The 19,797-nt window shown below is 40.9% G+C and overlaps 1 protein-coding gene and 1 long non-coding RNA gene across 2 annotated transcripts in view; one reads left to right on the top strand and one right to left on the bottom strand.

Moving 5' to 3' along the window:
- The window catches only part of dtna (dystrobrevin, alpha), an 87,261-nt gene extending 80,176 nt beyond the window's left edge, over positions 1-7,085 (bottom strand). The window contains exon 1 of the mRNA XM_072710909.1: positions 6,921-7,085. The gene's annotated coding sequence lies outside the window, so the exon portion shown is untranslated. The remainder of the gene's footprint in view (positions 1-6,920) is intronic.
- A 5,731-nt stretch (positions 7,086-12,816) lies between these two features.
- On the top strand, positions 12,817-18,526 carry LOC111854331 (uncharacterized). The gene is made up of 3 exons (XR_011990217.1): positions 12,817-12,842; positions 18,073-18,164; positions 18,332-18,526. It is a non-coding gene; the product is annotated as an uncharacterized lncRNA (long non-coding RNA).
- Positions 18,527-19,797: the final 1,271 nt, after the last annotated feature.

A 19,797-nucleotide genomic window follows, 5' to 3' on the forward strand; every position in this document is an offset into this window, starting at 1 on the left:
GTCCTTTTTAACTCTTAAGAGTTTGTAAGTGTCTTCCTCTAACTTCCTAATATATTCTCTGATATCAGTCTGGCAACCCAGACTAGGATAAATGGTTAGCAGATGTATGCATGTCTGCACACATGTATGTATGTATTCCTTACAATTTTATTTATTTATTACAGTTCTTGCATTAATGGATCCTTCATATTTCTCAGGTTTTAGAAGTCTCCCTTTTAAATGCATTTAATTCTCTATATTTCGCATTATCCTCCTAGACTTTTATTGTGCATTTCTACATGCTCTTAATTTGCTGATAATCTGTGCTGCAATCAGTGATCTTTTCCCAGCACATCCTATGCTACAGCTTCAGCTGACTCTGGTAGCAACGCCACTTGTTATACCGTAATATGCAAAATCTCCTTTAAAGAGGCATTTTTTTACAGACATTTCCTCGCAGTTTGATGTAGGTTCCTTCACCGGAGCAGTACGGGCTGTCACACTCGCTCCAGGAGGGTGGGTCCAGACGACCATCCGACACGGGGTTTGGCAAGAAAGCAGACAGTGGAGATAGATTTGATAAAAGGCAGCAGGACGGAATGATGTCAGAAGTCAGCTTCTTCAGCCTCATCACATAAGCCCCACAACAAGTGTATTTAACAAAATTCTACTTTGATCTTTCTATCTTCCTTTTTACCTTTCACATTCTCCTACTGTGCTTTCATGATTTAAATATGAAAAAAAAATGTTCCTCATTGTTTTTTTTTTCTTCTAGTTTGTCACACACCTCCTCAGTCTATTTTTTGTCCTTCCCATTCGGCACCAACACCGGCAAAATCACTATATCCTGCTTCAGCTCCTCACCCATTTCTGCTCGGACCCATCAGAAGCCTCTAACCGATACAATGTATCTCGCTCATGTTCTGCCACAGATTATCATGAAGCATTCGCACATTGTCTGAAATGAGGTGGAGACAATCTAATGGAGACACCGCAAACACGTATCATTCCACCAATCTTTCACACCCTCCTACCTGCCTTCACCTTTCCACTAAACTTATATTATTTTTCCTCCCTATCTAACACATCTCATCCCCGTCATTTGCTGACCCCAACCCTAGATCTGTCTCATGGATCCTGCAAACGTTGCTGCGAAGCTGCATTCCTGGGTGATATTCTTTGATTTCTCCAGCAGTATTTTTGTGGCACCATCACAGCAACTATTTTGGCAGTGAACCGTGACAATGTGCCAGTCAACGATCCAATCATGTAGCGAAAAAACATTTTATACGTTTCAAAAAACATTTTATAACACGACTCCTATATTTTCTAACAAGGATTCTAAAATGGATATGCACTTCACTAATGAAACATTATGAAAATCTGAATGCAGATATAGAAAACAGGAACAATCAGGCTGCCAATTTACACCTGGCCAAAATGGACACATTTCCTATCATCCTGCACCAACAAGCAATGAAAGTAACTCTTTTCCATACTGAAAGCACTTAGCTTTTTATGCTGTATATATGTAATATAGTGACCATTTCACCTTTCCTTTTGTTTTCAGGAAAAACAGTGAATGACTAAATGCAAAGGTAAAAATATCCTTTCCGGGAATGTATGAAAAGAAAAAAAACACAGACTTCAACACAACCTTAACTGCAAGCAGGACTGCAGGAATATCTGGGAGTTTTCCATTAAAATGTTACAACAAGCTGCATTCTGTCCATTTGTGCTTTGGGATACATTTTTATTAGATAGCTGCTCTATAAATGTTAGATAGGCAGCATGTAACATGACGGTTAAGGACAGACTTCTATGCAGCGTTTCGCTTGTTTGTAGTTCCAGAAGAGCCAGCTGTTGGACCTTTGGTAAATAGCGATGATAAAAATATGCCCACCTGAATATTTGTGTAGAAGATGGAAAAAACTGTCCAGTAAAACTGGACACCATGAGACTTTGACCTCCTGAAAACAGGAGCTTGATAAAGCAGTAAAGCAGTTCACAGTTAACAGTCACAGATTTTCACTGCTGCTTTGACAACTAATGTATGGATACACAATATTATGGTACCTGCATAATGAATACAATGCATGCATACTTTCATTCATTCCCTTTAGAGTAAAATCACAATAAAAAAACAATGGGATCAAACAATGAGATGTGAATTGGAGCAGGAAGGCTTATTCAGGGCCAAACCAGCACATCGACACAGGGATACTTGCCCCTTTGTGGTGATGTCACTTCCTGCAGATCACCTCCAGCACATTTTCTTCTCCAGCGTCTGCCGGTCACCAAAATGTTCGCCATCAGCACTTCAGCGATCTACTTTCTCTGGCCTCCCACCTCCAAGCTGCCTCTCTGCCTTCCCACTCCTGAATTCCTCTCCACTCTCGGATATGACCACTGCTTCGAAGGTCACCACCTGCTCTCCTGATTGCCTGTCCAACCTGCCACAGACCTGCCCTCCGCCTCTCCGCCCTCACCTGAGCGCCCTCTTCAATTAATCACTCTCTCCCACTGCTTCCCTTCATCTGTCTCACCCTTTAAACAAAAAAATTTAAAAGCTTAATTTTAATAACTAATTTTATAGCCACCATACCATCTCTAAAATGTGTCTCGCTCGTCAACTCCTAATCTCCAGCACAATAACCCACTCAAACCATTCAACCAGCTTTAGCCCTCTCCACAGTACTGAAAATAGGTAAGCTGACACATCTTATATATGCTGATTCCGGAGACCTCAACGTCTTCACTCTCCTCGACCTGAGCACAGGCTTTCACACACTGTCCTCCTCTCAGAACCCTATGACCTGGGCACTGAGCATTAGCTTACCTCTTACCTGAAATATAAACTGTTAAACTCCATCTCAGATTATGCTATTCATTCTCTCCGGTTACCCACGGGGCTTCCAGTGGTCCCAGTTCTTGGGCCACGGCTATGTTTTACACATCCTCCCCATTTTCAGTGTTACGCCAATGATACCCTGGTCTTTTCCCTACTAAACCAGTTCATTAACCCCATCTGTCGCACATCAAAGCCTGAATATCTGAAATGGAAAAACCTGGACGGCCAGCAACTTTTTCAAGCTCAGCGGGTGAACTTCATTATACATCATAAGTGCGCCATTACGAATGCCGATTCCTTCCACATCGAAGGCACCCCTCTCACGTACAGTTCATCACTGTGGAGACATTCCGGACACTTCAGCTGAACACTTCTTTTTTCAACGCTGCCCTGCCTCTCCAAACGCGCAGTTGAGTCCCTCATCCATGCCTTCATCTTTAGCTGCCTCGATTACCACGACTCCCTCCTCCCGGGCATCGACTCCTGGTCCCTCCACGAGCTGCAGCCCAGGTCCTCACCTCGATCACATCATCAGATTACTCCTGTTCCCCAAGACCTGGCACCCTGTGAAATTATGGATCCGCTTCAAGATTCTTCCCCTTTATTTACAAGCCTCTCAACAATCTTGATCCCCTTATTTCTTTGACCTTCTGTTGTCCTATCCACCCACTCACACTGTACAATCTTTCACTGCCTCCAGCTAATCTCCACAGTTTTGGTGAGCAAGTCTACTGTATGGTACCATCCCTCTCCCTTCCCCAGGATGACCGTCCCCCCCCACACACACACACACTCTCCCAATTTCAAATCTCACCTCAAAACATTCTTCTTGTCTGACTTCACTGAACATCCTTCCTGCATCGATGCCCTCTGTGCTCTGTTAGTAATGTCTGCTCTGTTTATCCTTACTCATCTTCCCTATTCACCTCGTCTTGCATCTTCCATCATATACAGTTGCATAAGCTAACCGTTTCTGCATAGTACTGAAATACTACATCATCGGCACTATTACTGCACCACTTCTAATTATCATATATTTTTATATAATGTAAAATTTGTATGTATTCCTTATTTGCTGAATTGCTTATTACTGTCAGTTAAAATACATGTCTTTCCTATTGTCTCTACATTTTCGAGTGTTTGTTGGTTTTCAGTGATTTTTCCTGTTCTCTTTCTTTGCCTTATCTACTGTAAGCATCTTTCAGTTCTTGGAAAACGGTACACAATTTAGGACTACAAGCGCCAAATATTTTCATATTCGACTATTTTTAATTCTAATATAAGGTTTTTTCATTATTTTAAGATTGCTCCCATACTTCAGTGCTTTTGGGGCCCATCAGGCCGTGCTAGGGGGGGCTTCTCATGGCTGCCATCTTTTTTGTTTCCTTACTCATGTGTTGTGTGTGTGTTACTTGTAAAAAGAGCTGCATTGAATATGTACTGCACAGAATTTTTTTAAGTAGTACAGTAACCAAATATTTACCAGTTATTAACCAGTTCATCGAATTCAGATTTTTCCTTCTCAAATTTTTTAAATATCTCGAAAATTTGGTGCATAACTAATACAAATTACAATTATTATTATTATTCCTGAGAACCAGAAAATGAGCAAAGTGTCCAGGACTGCAATTTGCACTGCATAAGACAACAACGACTGAGATCCCAGAAAAAACTACAGGTTGCAGTCACAGTAAAACAGTGTTCATTTGCATTTGTGTTAAATTATAACCTAAACAGTCAAGTCAGTTAACGCTTAATGTACTAAAAGGCTTCATTCATTAAATATCATTCATTCACTCATACTTCATTCATAAATGCACACGTGTATACAGCCATGTCTTTTCACAGGGAACAATGCATGACTAGTCAGGTGTCAGTGTTGGATCCATGCAGTTATACGTAGTTACAGGCAATGTAGCATCTCTGGGACGCATCTGCTTGATGGTTAGGAGTTTCTGAGCCATATTAATGTTAAGGAACAAGTCCATTCTAGATCTTACTGGTACAAGAAAAGAGAACAGAGTAGCACAAGTTTAAAAATATTTTGTTGTCTGAATCCAACCAGTTAGCGACAGATGTGGGTAGTGTGTATGGCCAATTTCCAGTTTAAGTACTTGGAGTTTTTTTGCTTGCAGGTATTGGGCATTCAGTTCACTAACTTTCTTCTATATTGCAGTAATAAACTGGAAATCTGCGCCAACTCCAGAGGGAATATGACATGTTACACTGCCATGGTTACACACTTAAAATCTTAAATTAAAACTTGCACTGTGGCCAGTGAACTAAAGTGCTGACTTTTGTTCCACTGTATCTTTAACTGGAGCGACCACTGCAGCAGGTGACACCACAGAAAGCATTGTGTTAGATAAGAATGATCTCAGACAGATCATATTATTATTGTTGATGTTGTTTACAAACTGGTTACATAAAGGACTACTTATGAAATATCCCAACCCTTTTGAAAAATGTCTTAAGTAACTGCTTAAAAATGTTACATTTACCACAAAATAATTTTAATTGATAGGGAGGCTACATAGTAGAACCTCATTTTCATGCATTGTATGTTTTGTGATGAATATAGCATAAAGAATGAAATAATCAGGACATAATTGCTACAGTGCCACAGAGATAAAGCTCTCAGTATTTCTCCTGTCTATTGTAGTTTTGGTGAGAGTGTTGCATGGTCAGTAAGCTATATTTAGACACCGATCAGCGTATAAGTGCGGTTGCATGTTTGGCTGGACAGCTGGTCAGTAGAAACAGCAGAAACAGTACATTTTACGACATGACCGACACGGCGCCGAAAAGAAACCGTCATTTATTCAAATGGTACTGATGGGTGATTTACATACTGTACGGTCAAGCCAAGTAAGTCTACGTGAATGTTCTAATTAGGAAAAAAAAAGTCTTCATTTATAAATATACAATTGTAATACAGCTCTATTACAAAAACTACCCTCTACATGTAAACTTTAAAAGAAGTGAACATTGATAGTAGCCTACTGCCAGAATTAATTCCATAACTTCATTATATTATATTATATTATTTTGCTAAAACGTACTCCACGATATACAGCACTGTGATTTCCAGTTATAGTTCATGTGAAAACCACTGCATTAGCCGGATCAAGCACACAGCTAGGCGCTTGCCTGTACAACACCTGACTGAAGATGTCTCTGGTTTGAAAAAGTACAATTACATCATAGCCGACAATAAAAGTATTCCCACAAGAAACACATCTTAGTTTGAGCACGACTCGTACAATAAAATGGCATAATATTTGAGATCATACGATTTAACTGCTAGAACGGTCCAATAAAAAAAAAAGACCAATTTTAACTATAATATTAACACTAAGCTGTGATTGACCGGAAGCAATAGTCGAATGAGTGCTATATACAGGGTTATACTGTCAGTATAAAATAAATAGTTGGAATTCGTAGTGACTTAACGTGGCCTTACACAAATGTGTATAAGCATGAACAATTATTGCAGCGATTGTCCATTTGGAAGAGCGTCTTAATGCTATTAAATTGCTGGCAGTCGGTCATTGTAATCGGTACTAAAATAACGATGACCGCATGCGATTTAGTCCCCCATCCCGTAGTAGCCTATTCCTATGGAGTGCGGCCAGAAATTGCCCATACAAGCGGATCGCCGGGCCATCTGGTTTATTTATTTGATTATTTATTTTATCAATATGTTGTCCTACAGAAACATCCACCATTGCTATATGTCGGTGACTGGAAAAGGGCAACAGGCTGCAGAGACAGCGGCGATTTCCTATTGCAACCGCAGTGCCCCGCATCATCAGTCATGTGAGCGACCCGTTCGCGGCGAAAGCAAAACGCCTGAAGACGACTGCGATATTATTTTCCTATATTCACACCAAGCATGACGATCAAGCCTCATTCTGATATTTTTTCCCAAAATATTTTTTTAGGTTAAATGGTAAACAGTAAATACCCGCATATACACATATCCCCCCCACCCCCCAGAGCAGCCCCAGACTGTAGTTTACCTGTGAGGTAATCCTCAGCATAAGGTCATTTAACCCCACAAACGTTGCAATGCACTTGCGCTACTCACCAGGTTCTGCAAAGGAAGCGCCACGGATTGTCTCGTGCACATGCCCCCCCGACCCTTTTCCTCAACGAGAAATCCAGAAAGCGAGGCTGGTTTTACGGGTTATGCACGGGGTCCCTTCGCATTGCTGCTTTCCGCCAGTCCCAGCTTCTTCACTGTGTACGTAATGTGAATGAGCGCGGCCGCACCTTCCCATTGAGCGGGGCGCCTCTGCCCATGACGTAGTGCGGAGTCTCTCCGGCTGCATCACGCCGCAGCCAGCAATCTCTCCTCTTAAGTTTCACTGCTCGTCTTCCCTGTTTGCCATACATGTTCGGATTGGAGCCTGACAGATGCGTTCATGGAATCCAGCATTTATTTCTATTCAAGATATGGGAAATCACCGCATACTAGTCTACTATAAACAGAAAACAAGAACAAATGCCATAATAGTAATAATTAAGCACCATAATGTATTTTTTTTAATCATAATTGTTTTCATTTGTTTTTTAAATGCCTGTGTTTCGTATGTAAAGAGATGCGCATTTATGGTTTATGGATATAAACGCAGACACGGGTTTTGGACTGGCTATAGAATTTCTGCACAATTTTGTGTGATGACAGAAAGAGGAGGAGCCAGCCATCTCTGGAGAGAAAGGCAGGTGATATAATGTTTGTATTGATTTGTTCCACCTGTCCCTTCATATAATATGTGTGCCAGGAACACAGGATAGGTGGAACGAATCAATACAAACATATTGTACTGAGCATGTTTTAATTTAACCATATATATAACTTTTATATTGTTTGGAACTGATTTAAGGTGCAAAAAAGGTTGTTGAGTGATTAAACTTGTCACAAGATGTTCATGCACAAATTTTTCATATTACACATATTTTTGGGCTTTTGTTTTAACAGTAACTTGAGCTCAAGTCCAGGACCGGCCCAGCCTACGGGCAATATAGGCGATCGCCTAGGGCACCATTTGATTAGGGGGCACAAAAGAGTGAGCGATAGAAATCATGAGAAATACATGATATTACAATTATATACACTAGTTTTAATATGTCGCTACTTTTCTTGTGAAACAAAGGCGCGCTAGCTAGTTATAGCGGCCAGATAGCCAGAGCTACTGGAATGTCGTTAATATAAATGAAATGACAGAATTTGTTTTCTGCTGCCTGGGGGAGGGAGGAGAGGGGCAGGAATACCCGGCCCTATTCAAAGCATCATTTGTCTACTAACATTTAATGTTGCTTTTTTCTACCATAAAATTGGTTTTGGTAGTATGCACATATTTCAATAATAATTTCAATAAAAAATTAAATATACAAGAGAGTGAACATTCCCAGGACCAATTAGATCATTTGACCGCCTTTTTATGCAGTTCCACATAATATTAAAATCTTCCATTGGCCTCTCAGCCCCCGATTGTCCTTGGTGTAGCACTTGATTGGTAAATTGCTATTTTCTTTTGCTCATTCCTTTCTCCCTTTTCTTAAACTCACAAAACACCAATGACGCTCCCGTTCTATGCTCCCAATTCCCACGCAATGTGGATCCCTTCACCTTTTCAGCCGACGGAGATCGCAGGACGCAGGCATGATAGGTGGACTTCAGGCCATACGGCACAACATTGCAGCCTGTGGAAGGGAAGGGAAGCCGTTTGTAGACATGAAAAGAGGAGCCCCACAAGTAAATGGAGAGCCAATGCAGTGGATTCCATGTTTGTATGGGTAGATATCTCAGGAATACAATCAAGGTGACGCAGCAATGGTAAGAACTCCAAGACCCTAACTGCAGGGGTCTCCTCTGGACTGACCGTAGGAGAATCGATTCCGTTGGGGTGCGTTTCATAAGATTTCCTCAAGGTGTCGCTAAAGGCACCTTACATTTTGTAGTAATTTCATAGAATTTCCCAGCAGAAACAGATGGACATTTATGAAATTACCAATGCAGGTGTTTTAAGGCATTTGTCTAAAGTGTGCTGCTGTTGTTGGTCTTAAAAAGGCCTAAGGAAGGTGAAGTCAGCCTAAATATCAAGGCCTGCTTTTGTCAAGAAGTCAGCCTAAATATCAAGGCCTGCTTTTGTCAAGAAGTCAGACTAAATATCAATGCCTGCTTTTTGTCAAGGAGCAAGTAAAACAAACACAGTATATTAAACACCAAAAAATTGCATTATTTTTCACCTTGTAGTTATACTTTTGGATGAAAAGCAGGTCACCATATACTAACTCACTACATCCATGTTTATTTTTTATTTTTTTGCCAAGTACTGACAGTTTGTTCCGTTGTGGCCCTGTCTGGTGGCATTTGACCCTGCCTGTCCGTATCGTTTTCTAAGGAGATTTTTCTTTTTCTTCCCACAGATGCTTCTCCGTATCTTTTCCCTCCATGATGAGTAACACTGCTCTCGCTGTAACATTCGGAACACAGCCAGCGCAGAACAACGCAGCAACCCGACTGTCTCCTTAGCTTTGGTTTAACGTGGCCACCAGCTCCACCAGCACCCACCCATGTACAGAAAAGGTCAATGCTTGTTTCTACACTGGCGTCATTGTGGGGGGGGACCAGGAAAAAAACCTGTAGGACCAGGAAAAAAACTGCCACCAGCACAGTCATTATTATTCCCCTTATTATAACTGCAGACCCTCAGATTTAGATACCTAGAAAACTATGCATCACACATAAGGGCTAAAGTGTAAGTATATTTAAGCCTAACAGTGCTCTGAGTGGTAATGTTACTTTGAGGCACAATGGTTGACCTATGGGATCTAAGTAAATTTAAAGAGTACCAGCTATTTATTTGTTTCTGGTGATGCAGGAATCGGCGGTGGGGGGGGGGGGGCACTCGCTTTTCTCCCTCTTCTGTCCCTGAATCTGACTTTCTGGCTTCTCACATCTGGAGGAGTTAAACTCTCTTCACAAGGCCGGCAGTTTGAGCCCCGGTCCCGGCAGGAAAGTCTCAGCTTTGTTGGGGGCCCTTAACCCCCCCTGGGATTCCACCCCCTGCGCCTGTGTGTGTGTGTGTGTGTGTGTGTGGCTGGGTAGGCCAGAAGAAGCATTCCAGTGCACCCTTACTAATACTTGAGCAAATGGCAATTAAAGCAACATTTAATTCTCTTTTTCATTTTACACCAAGAGACAACTGGTGGATCCCTGTTGTACAAAAACACTCTCCAACCTCAATCCCAAGGAACTGCTGCTGTTCTCTGTTGTCTAGACTATCAATTTTGATCCTCCATGTTAGTTATACGGATTTGCAATGAAATACTATTGTAATGGTTATACCAGACTGTTACCAAGTCAAATTAGTGTTGGCTATTGACATACATATAACAGGCTTATTAAAATCCGCATAGCAGAAAATATAATTGGAAGACATCTTCTGGTGGCCTTGCACAGGGTGTAGCACCAAATTTTGGGCCCCGCACGAGGGCTATCTTCATTACCTGCCCTCTTTTAACTTTCTCTCTCGCTCTCTGCAGTCCTTACGCTTCTGTAATCCCGATCTTAGTTCCGGTTTCACTCTGAATTTGGAATCGGTGAAATCCACAGACCGCAAAGCTCATCCACATGATGAATTTGTGCACCGGAGGATCAAACAATTTCTGGGGGGGGGGGGGTGTCGGAGCAGGAAGCAGGTAGATCAGCAGGATTTATAATGTAAGTTATTTATGTGCATAATAACAGAATGTACTCGTATTTAAATTAGAAATAAACTCCTACTTATTTCTCAGGCTTTTGGGACCACCTCCCTTTTTACAGGATGTGCCTTGATTAGTCAGGACCTCCATTACCCACGGTCCGACACCCCTGCTCCTGCGTATAACATTTTACCCTGCGAATAGTCACTGCTCTGATTCACGCATAGCATGCAGAGTGTTGGGGAGGACGGAAGCACGTTCTCTTGTTTTCAGTTGCCGCCGTAATACAAATGTGTCCTCAGTGAATAGTTACCCACCCGTAACTATTCTCTGGGGGGGCGGAAGTTTCCCTGCCGCTCCTGCAGATGATCTTAACCGCTGTTGCTGCATGAGTGAGGATTGGCTCTGTCTTTTTGTTTATGTGGCAGGTAATATCCTGCAATATGTCCACCTGGGTGTTTCTTGCAAATTGGTCATGTGGAGCATGTAGAGTGATTACACCAGACCTCCTCTCTGGAATATTACACATCTAATATGTTTTTTCTCATGACATTCCTGACTATTCTGAGCCCGTTTGCATTTTCCACGTATTTTAAACCACAACAAAACAAAATGTTTATTACATTGGATTACTTGTCATATAAGTATAACTGATGTAACAAAAAGTAGCCAATTTTTATTTGTTAAATTTATACAATATCGAAGCTCACCATGACCCCAAAAGGAATAAGTGCATTTTGAAAATGGACAGACAGATATTGATAGAAATGCAAAGCTTAAAGGTTTGACAGGCAGAAACGGGTTTGTCTGAGCTCACAGAACGCTAGCTAGCTAAATTCAGTGGATAAGTCACATCATGTGAAAACAGACAAATAAAAAATCTCATATGTAGCCTATAGGACTCGTCGGCAAAACATGAGGGAGCCACTAACCTGCCTACCTAAAAGCCTGTTGAACGATGAGTAAATTGCACAAAAGAGATGAATGAGTAAAGTGTAATACTCTACCAGCAGACCTCAGTTGAAGAGGTTCTTTCAATACAGGGTAAGAATTTAAGAATAGGAAGGATTTTACTTTACTCTCTTCTAGTGATATCAGTGTACTGCAGAACTAAATCATTAATTTGACCAAACCAGGTAGGAGATTAGATTATTAATTCCTATTAAACAAAAAGCTATACACTCTAATGCACAAAACGCCATGCATAATTCTGGTATCTCTTTAGCCATAAGACCATGTGATTATTTACATAAATGTTTTTCATCCCGTTGTCTTTGTCAAAATTTCTTTTTCAGTTTTTCTCTTATACTAGATGGTATACTTAAGGATTCCTGTCATATGATTGTGCATTCTTCTTAGATGGAATGTCCTCTCTTTATGTCTGATTATCTCATGATTATTTGAACACAATGGAAACATTTACAAAAGAAGAATAATAGAAACCTATTTAAGATTTGTTGATGATGTTCTCGTTAAGGTCAATGAAAATTAGTTTGATTTATTTTTGAACAGATAATTTAGGTTTAGGTGTGAGATTAAGGTATCATTGTGGTACTGACTATGACTGGGAGAGTTTGGACGGGAAAGTAAACACACTTTATTACCAAGCTCAACATAAGTAATCGACCAAAGAAATGCATCCTTTCACAAGAGTTACAAAGCTGATCACTAGAGATACAGTAGTTGTGTTGGGATAATTAAATAATGCAGATGAAGTGAGAATTGCTGATTGTCATAATATCCAGCCAGTATATAATTTTTTTTCATTGCAAATAAAGTATCTAAAAGGTTTATGTAAGCCAGTTATTCCACATTTGCGGAAATATTTGTGTAATTCATCATAATGCTAATTGGTATTGGTTCAGCTCCGTTTTTTGCCCATTTTAAAGTAGGGATTAATTTAAGGGAGAGTTTTAATAGAGATAAATGTGGTTGTAAGTTGGATGCTAAATCAGGACAGGGTTTAGGTGAGGCTGAAGGTCTGGGTCACAGTGCACATGTATACCACAGGTTACCTGAAGACACCAGTCCGTCCGCGGGGACTGTGTGAGCAGAGGCACACAGACACAGGGAGGACGTGTAAACTGCACACACACAGAGCGGAGGAGGATTGAAGCCACAGAGTCCCCCACTGAGCCACCGTGCCACCCTGTGCGTCTCGTGTCTAATGCAAAAATAACCGTGTCACCCAGAGTCTCCATGTCTACATGTGACTGCATTCCTGAAGGGCTCTTCTTAATGAATACACTGCAAAACCTGCACACTATGCTGGACAGAGTGCGACCAACAGGCCCATGTGGTAAGAATCTAAAACTGAATGGAGATCATTTTTATTTATTAGATACAATGATTAAATAGATGGATAGATTTTAATGTTGAGTTCATTGGAAACTAATTTAAATGAAGTTTTACTGCCAAAGTATGACATTGATGTAAATGTTTTTTTTTTTTTTTTTTTTTTTTACTTTTCCAAAAATATGGGATTTTCACATAGATTTGCATGGTATACCTTTGTATATCATACATTTTAACAGGATTAATAATGTGGTCATATCAATTTCATTTTTCCCATTAGTATTTCAGACCATTTCATTGAACTGTATATCATATGCACAAGATGGTTTGGCATTAAAAGCGCTTCATTAATTTTAGCATACTGGAATTTTATTTATTTTTTTTATATCCCTTTTCCCGATATTGTATGAGTTAGTTCGAGCTCACATGGTATGGATAAGCAGAAAAATGAGCATTTTCAGATCAGTTAATAACTTATTATGCAAGGTGTGTGAGTGTAGCAGGTAGAGTCCCAGATGAGACCTTGCTGCATCGCAGGGTGACCCCAAACGCAGACATACCCTCATGCGTTCGTCCATTTCGAATCACCCTGGACTTCATGGTTCCGGAACACGGAACATCAGGAGAACACCCACACGCACGGGGGAGAACGTGCAGGCTCCGCTCCGCTCTGCGCATGGCGCACCGGGCCCACGTCCAAACCCACAACACCGTAATTGGGAAGCCACAGCGCTACCCGCTGAGCTAGCATGCCACCCACATCTCACATCATTCTACTATTTCTGAAATCATCCGGCGAAGAAGAAATGCAATTGCAAAGGTCCTGTAGCGGAACAGAGTATTCAAACCATTTTAAATATCATTGTTGACCTCTGGCTTGGTAATTACATTTATTTTCTGTGTCAGTGTTTCCCAATCCGGGAATCCGGTCCTTGGGGACCCACAGTCGGTCCACGTTTTTACTCCCCCCAGCTCCTGGAGCAAAAATATGAACTGTCTGGCAGGGAGCGGGGAGGGAACAAAAACGTGGACCGGCTGTGGGTTCCTGAACACCAGATTGGGAAACATTATTCTGTGCAAACAAACGGGTGAATATATAGGTGAGCCTGAAGAGTTCCCTCTAGTGGTCCAGGCAGCACCAGTCTGGCTGAGAGGAGACCAGCCTGGCAAAGCATCCTCAAATGTGTCAGTGACAGCATCTCTACTATTTGTTCGGAGAAACATCTAAAGAATCCAAAGGAAAGTGGAGCAGCTGTAGAAAACCCACACGGGGCGCGGAGAGAACAAACGGCGCACGCACGGATCCGGGGAGACAATCCCAGAGCCCTGGCAGTGAGAGACTCCCACTGTGCTAGCGTCTCACCCGTCTCTGTAAACGCTTACGACAAATGATAGTGATACGATCACAGGGGGGGCTGTAGCGGACGGGACGGCTGCCTTCTGCTTCCTCAGTCAGACCTACACTCTCCATGGCCCGGTACACATGGATAGGGAAGCCTGATGGATGGATAAATTATTAAAAGATTACCATTACTTATATTTATAATTAGAATGTCCCAGTTAAAGCATGTTTCAGTTTGTCTGTTATTATTTTCATACTCTACAGAATAAGGAAAATATTCCATATATAATATAGAAAGTACCTTTTCATATTGCAAACATTCCTTAGCAGGCTACTGTTACTATATTTGAAATGATCTCATAGCCTTCTCATTTGCCCATATGGCATGTTACTGGTAAAAGAATATTACGACCCATAATGCTCTGCGCGACTCACATTTTCTCCTACATAAGTTTTCTGCAAGGTCACACGTTATTGGTGTTGTACGATAACATTTGTTAAACCGTCTCAGTTCATATCAGCCTCTCTGACTAAGTGAGTCATGCCACAGGATGACTGCAGCTAGTATGGACTAATCTGGCAATTTCTTCTCTTTGACCTTTATTTTTAGAACATTTACATGCTCTAAAAATAGCGGCTATCTGAAAGCCTAAGGCGTAGCTGGTTGATGGGGCAGCTGTCCCACTCGTGAGGAGATCTCTGCTTCATATTGAAATACATGGATAATAAATACCCATAATGCACTATGCTACTTATGTGTGCAGGGTTAAAATATCTATGGAATTCAAAATAAATAGCATTTTAAACAGCATATTACATATGGCTATTATTATATACTATAATATCAGGTAAATAGCAAATAGTAGTAATGTATGCAACACAGCGGAGTTCAGGACACGCTGTGCTCAGTAGTGCGTTCAGGGTCTTCTGGGCAACTCATGTCACCCAAATATGTAGCCTGGCACTCTGGCACAGCGCTCCCCACTGGGCAACAGGGATACTCTGAAGACTGCTGTGTAGAAGGCGATCCGGAGTGTTACGTCATACAGGAACAAACCACAAGGAAAAGAGAGATAGATCACCTCCCGTGGTATGAGGCCTGCCCTGTTTTATCTGTACTTGAAGAACCTCCCAGAAGATTATGTATGATTATTATCTGGCAGCATAAAGCCCTGGTTCTGAGACCCTGGATCCAGATCTAAATGAGTGTATAATAAAACTGACGTATTAAAGCTGGACTGTAACATCCATATTAAAAAAAAATAGTATCTGGTCGATTTTATCTTAAAATACCTTTATCTTCACAACAGATCTCAGAATTCAGAATCGGCTGCTGGCCTTCCAGAAACGTCTCAAAGGCAGGAGTTCCAAATTCAAGACACAGAGCAACTCTGTGATCTCCAGATTCCGGAATTCCCCAACTGCAGCCTCCTGTGCCCCTCAGACAGAGGGCTTTCTGGACAGCAGAACACGATGACTCTATGTGGTCAGAGAGTGTTCACATTCCCGCAAAGCACATGACCAGATGGATGTGGTCAGAGTGTTCACATTCCCACGCAACACACAGCCGGATGAATGTGGTCAGAGTGTTCACATTCCCACAAAGCACACGACCAGATAGATGTGGTCAGAGTGTTCACATTCCCACACAGCACACAGCCGGATGAATGTGCTCAGATTGTTCACATTCCCGCAAAGCATACGGCCGGATGAATGTGGTCAGAATGTTCACATTCCCGCAAAGCACACGGACGGATCAATGTGGTCAGTGTTCACATTCCCGCAAAGCACACAGCCAGATGAATGTGGTCAGAGTGTTCACATTCCCACAAAGCACGCGACCAGATGAATTTGGTCAGAGTGTTCACATTCCCACAAAGCACGCGACCAGATGAATGTGGTCAGAGTGTTCCCATTCCCACGAAGCACACAGCCAGATGAATGTGGTCAGAGTGTTCCCATTCCCACAGACCACATGGTCAGATAAATGTGGCCATCGCAATCATATGCTCACCATATTTAGCAGCTCAGTGTCAATTACCTACAAAAGGCCGTACTCATCTGTCCAGTGATGTGTCCACTTTTAAAAATATCTGGAAGAATCCTTCCCAGGAGAACTTTCAACACAAATGTATGATGGAACAGTTCATTCAGCACATGCTCAGGGGCCCAGGGGGGAATTCTAACCATTAATACAGCTGGGCCAGAAGCTATTATTTGGCTCAAGGGCTCTGCATTCACAAAATACAATAAAAAAAATAGCCTGTGCTCCTGATATCGCATTGAATGAAAAGTGTTGCTTTTCCACAGAAATTGTTACCTTTGACCTGAGTAAGAGATGACTGGACTTCTTTGTAAACTGGATTATTGCTATCAATTATGTTTTCAGACACAGAATACTGTACACAGAAGGTCTAATTCACTGGTAAGGTACTTAACCTGAATTACTGTAATAAAATCTCCAGCAGTACTCATTTTTATAGTCACTTTGTATCAACATATCATTCCATAATATCTTAACCCTGCTAGAAAGTCAGTTTGAAATCATGCTTTACTACTATGCTGTAATGTTTTATTGAAAAAAACATACAACACCCACCCATCTATCTTCCAGTACAGGGTTACAGGGGGTAGGTGGGAGGGGGGGGAGGGTAGCGTCTTGAGTCTATCCCAGGCAGTTTCACAAGGCAGGGCAACATCCTGGGTAAGATGGCAATCCATCACAGGGCAACAACACGCACGTGCATTACTACACGCCAGTGAAGTCCTCAGTCAGGAATGCAATTATTTACTGCAACTTCTGAGCGTGTTATGGTGGCAGGATGGCTCAGTTCATAGCTATGTCACCTAACAACTCCAGGGTTAGATTCCTTCCTCTGCACCTCTGAGGAGTCTGCATGTCCTTCTCTTTTCCTCCAGATCCTCCAGCTTCCTCCCATAGTACTAAGACAAGCATTTAGGCTACTTGGTGCCTCTGAATTTTTTGCAGTGTTTAGCTTATTATGTAGACTGGCAAACTAGTGCACAGTAGTCATAGACAAATGAAGCTTCATGAACCATTTGCTGTATTTTTCCACCCCACTAGGTGGTGCTCATGGTTTGTTTTGGGCCATGCTTTGAGCCCTTTTATGAACAAAGAGCACCATCTAGTGGGGTCAGAAAATACAGCAAATGGTTCATTAAGCTTCATTTGCTTCAGTCACTATTGCGAAACCTGCTGGATATGCTGGCAAATTAAGAAACTTCTGTACTTTGTGGAGGTTAGTCTAAATTGCTTTGTAAAAAAAAAAACCCTTCTCTAATTTTAATGAATTAAAATGCTATGACAGAACTTACTTCTCTGCGATTTATATCGCAGATCATGTCACAACAACAGCAATGACACCAGTGTTAAGGCTGTCATCAAAGAAACTTTAGACTGACTAGCTTCTCTGGTTCCTCCTAAATTAAAGACAGTTCTTTGGATTTGAAGAAATAAAAAACACTGGAGGACTATTATTCATATACAATAGAATTTCTGTTATCAAAAGACATACCATAGGTATCATGTTTACTGTAGACAAATGCCTTTTAAATGTTCCACCTAATAAACAATGGAATTACAGTAAATGATAATTAGTTTAGATTTACAAAACTTGCAGCCTCTCATCATAATCACATGTAGCCATTGTTACAGTATCAGTATTAAATTCCGTTGTTTTAGCTACTTGAATAATAATATGATGATACAGGACCACCGTCACGAGGCGACATAGCTTATTTATCCATAGAGTTTCTAATCTGCATAAATGTTTTGTCGTCATGTCTCAAGACTCCAGGTTTGGGGATTTGATACGTGCCCTCATGCGTAATTTGCATGTCCGTATTGATTTCATCCCATGCATTTCTTCAGATCCAGGTCTTGCCGCAAGGATCTCCGATGACTTCATCAACCAACAGATTTCCATCGCTGGAACACAAATATTTAACACCACCTAATGGAATGTAAGTTCATTTTCTTTTATGGCCCTCCTTGACACAGACAATGAACAAATGTCATGAGATTCAGGGAACCACTCCAAGAAGAACTTTGTTTTGAAAGGTGCATAAATAACTAGGTAATAATTTTTTTTAACATTGTTTGTTACAGCTTACTATGAATTGTTTTTCAGAGATTCAGAGGACCTGAAAGTAGAGCTGTTTCTCTTTGGGATCTAGAGGAAACAAGTGAGGTGCTTTGGGTGTCTTATAGGGATCATGCCATCTGGATGGATCCCAAGGGAGATGTTCCAGGCATGTCCCACTGAGTGGAAGCCACTGACCTGGCAATGTTCAGCCATGGAAAACGATGTCTGGTCAGAAACACAAGTGGCAAGAAAGTGAGTTGAGTGAGGGATTATTAAATAATCTTTGAAATATATTATTTAGATACAGACTACACAGTAATATCCCCTGAAAGGTGTTTTTTTCAAGATATTTGTACATATGGATTCTTATTTTATTGCTATCAATAGTTTAAGAAGACGATAATTAGTGTGAATAATTGTTCAATGAAGAATTGTGGTCAAAATCAAATTAACACTCCTATGTTTGGTGGAAATGACATGGAACTCTAGGCTCCTGGATGTATATTCCTGGAGGTGAATAGTTTCATAAGTATCTTGTCAACTTGGACTTGCATTGCAGGTGACACTATGCCATGTAGAGTTAAGAAGGCGGTAACACTTGGTGTGACATTTGACATATCACCGTACTGTCACCCTAGGTAGGAGCTTATGAGAGTTGTCACTGAGGTTACAATTTAAATAATCTGTCAAAACGTGGTGTGTGACGATTTTAATATTACTGACTTTTTTGTGTTCAGGCACAGATTCAGCAATTCTGTTCTAAGGAAATGTCAGCATTACAATAAGTGCTTCTTTCAGGTATCATTCCAATATAAAATAACTATCGTCAGATTTAATAATAAAGACATTTGGTCTGAACATTGTACTGCCCAGTATCGGCTTCAGTTAAATAATCCATCCACATTCATTAACTTTTTATTCAGTGCGGAGATGAGGCAAGATTGTTCCCAGAAGCACAAGGCAGGAAGCCAGTATATTGCAGTGCACACATGTACACACAGTGGGCAGGCCAGAGATGCAGCTTCACCCACTGCATGTTTGACACTGCAGGTGCAAACTGAAGCACCTGGAGGAATATTGCTTGGACAAAGGGGAGAACATGCAACATCCATACCCACAGACCCAGGAAACTCACCCACAAGCATTGAGGTGTTACAGTGCTAATCACAAAGCCACAATGCCATGTTTTATTTGTTAAAAATGTAAAACATTAATCATAAAAAAAACAAAACAAAACAAAAGAACAATTATGAAATGTTTATAAAATGACAATAAATTAGACAGTTATCTTCTTGGCAGAGTTTATGACGCGGAAAACAGAAAAGAAACAGAAAAGCTAAATAAAGCATCATTAAAATCTATAATAGTAATTAAAAATATGCACAAATGGAAATCAGTCATTTTAAACTAGTTACATATGGTAATTTTAGTATTTTTCATTATTTTGTAGTAAATTGAGTATGAGTTGAAATTAATTTTCACAAAAAAATCCATATATCTTCACATCCCTG

Source organism: Paramormyrops kingsleyae, chromosome 4 (genome assembly GCF_048594095.1).
Source record: "Paramormyrops kingsleyae isolate MSU_618 chromosome 4, PKINGS_0.4, whole genome shotgun sequence".
Lineage (NCBI taxonomy): Eukaryota > Metazoa > Chordata > Actinopteri > Osteoglossiformes > Mormyridae > Paramormyrops > Paramormyrops kingsleyae.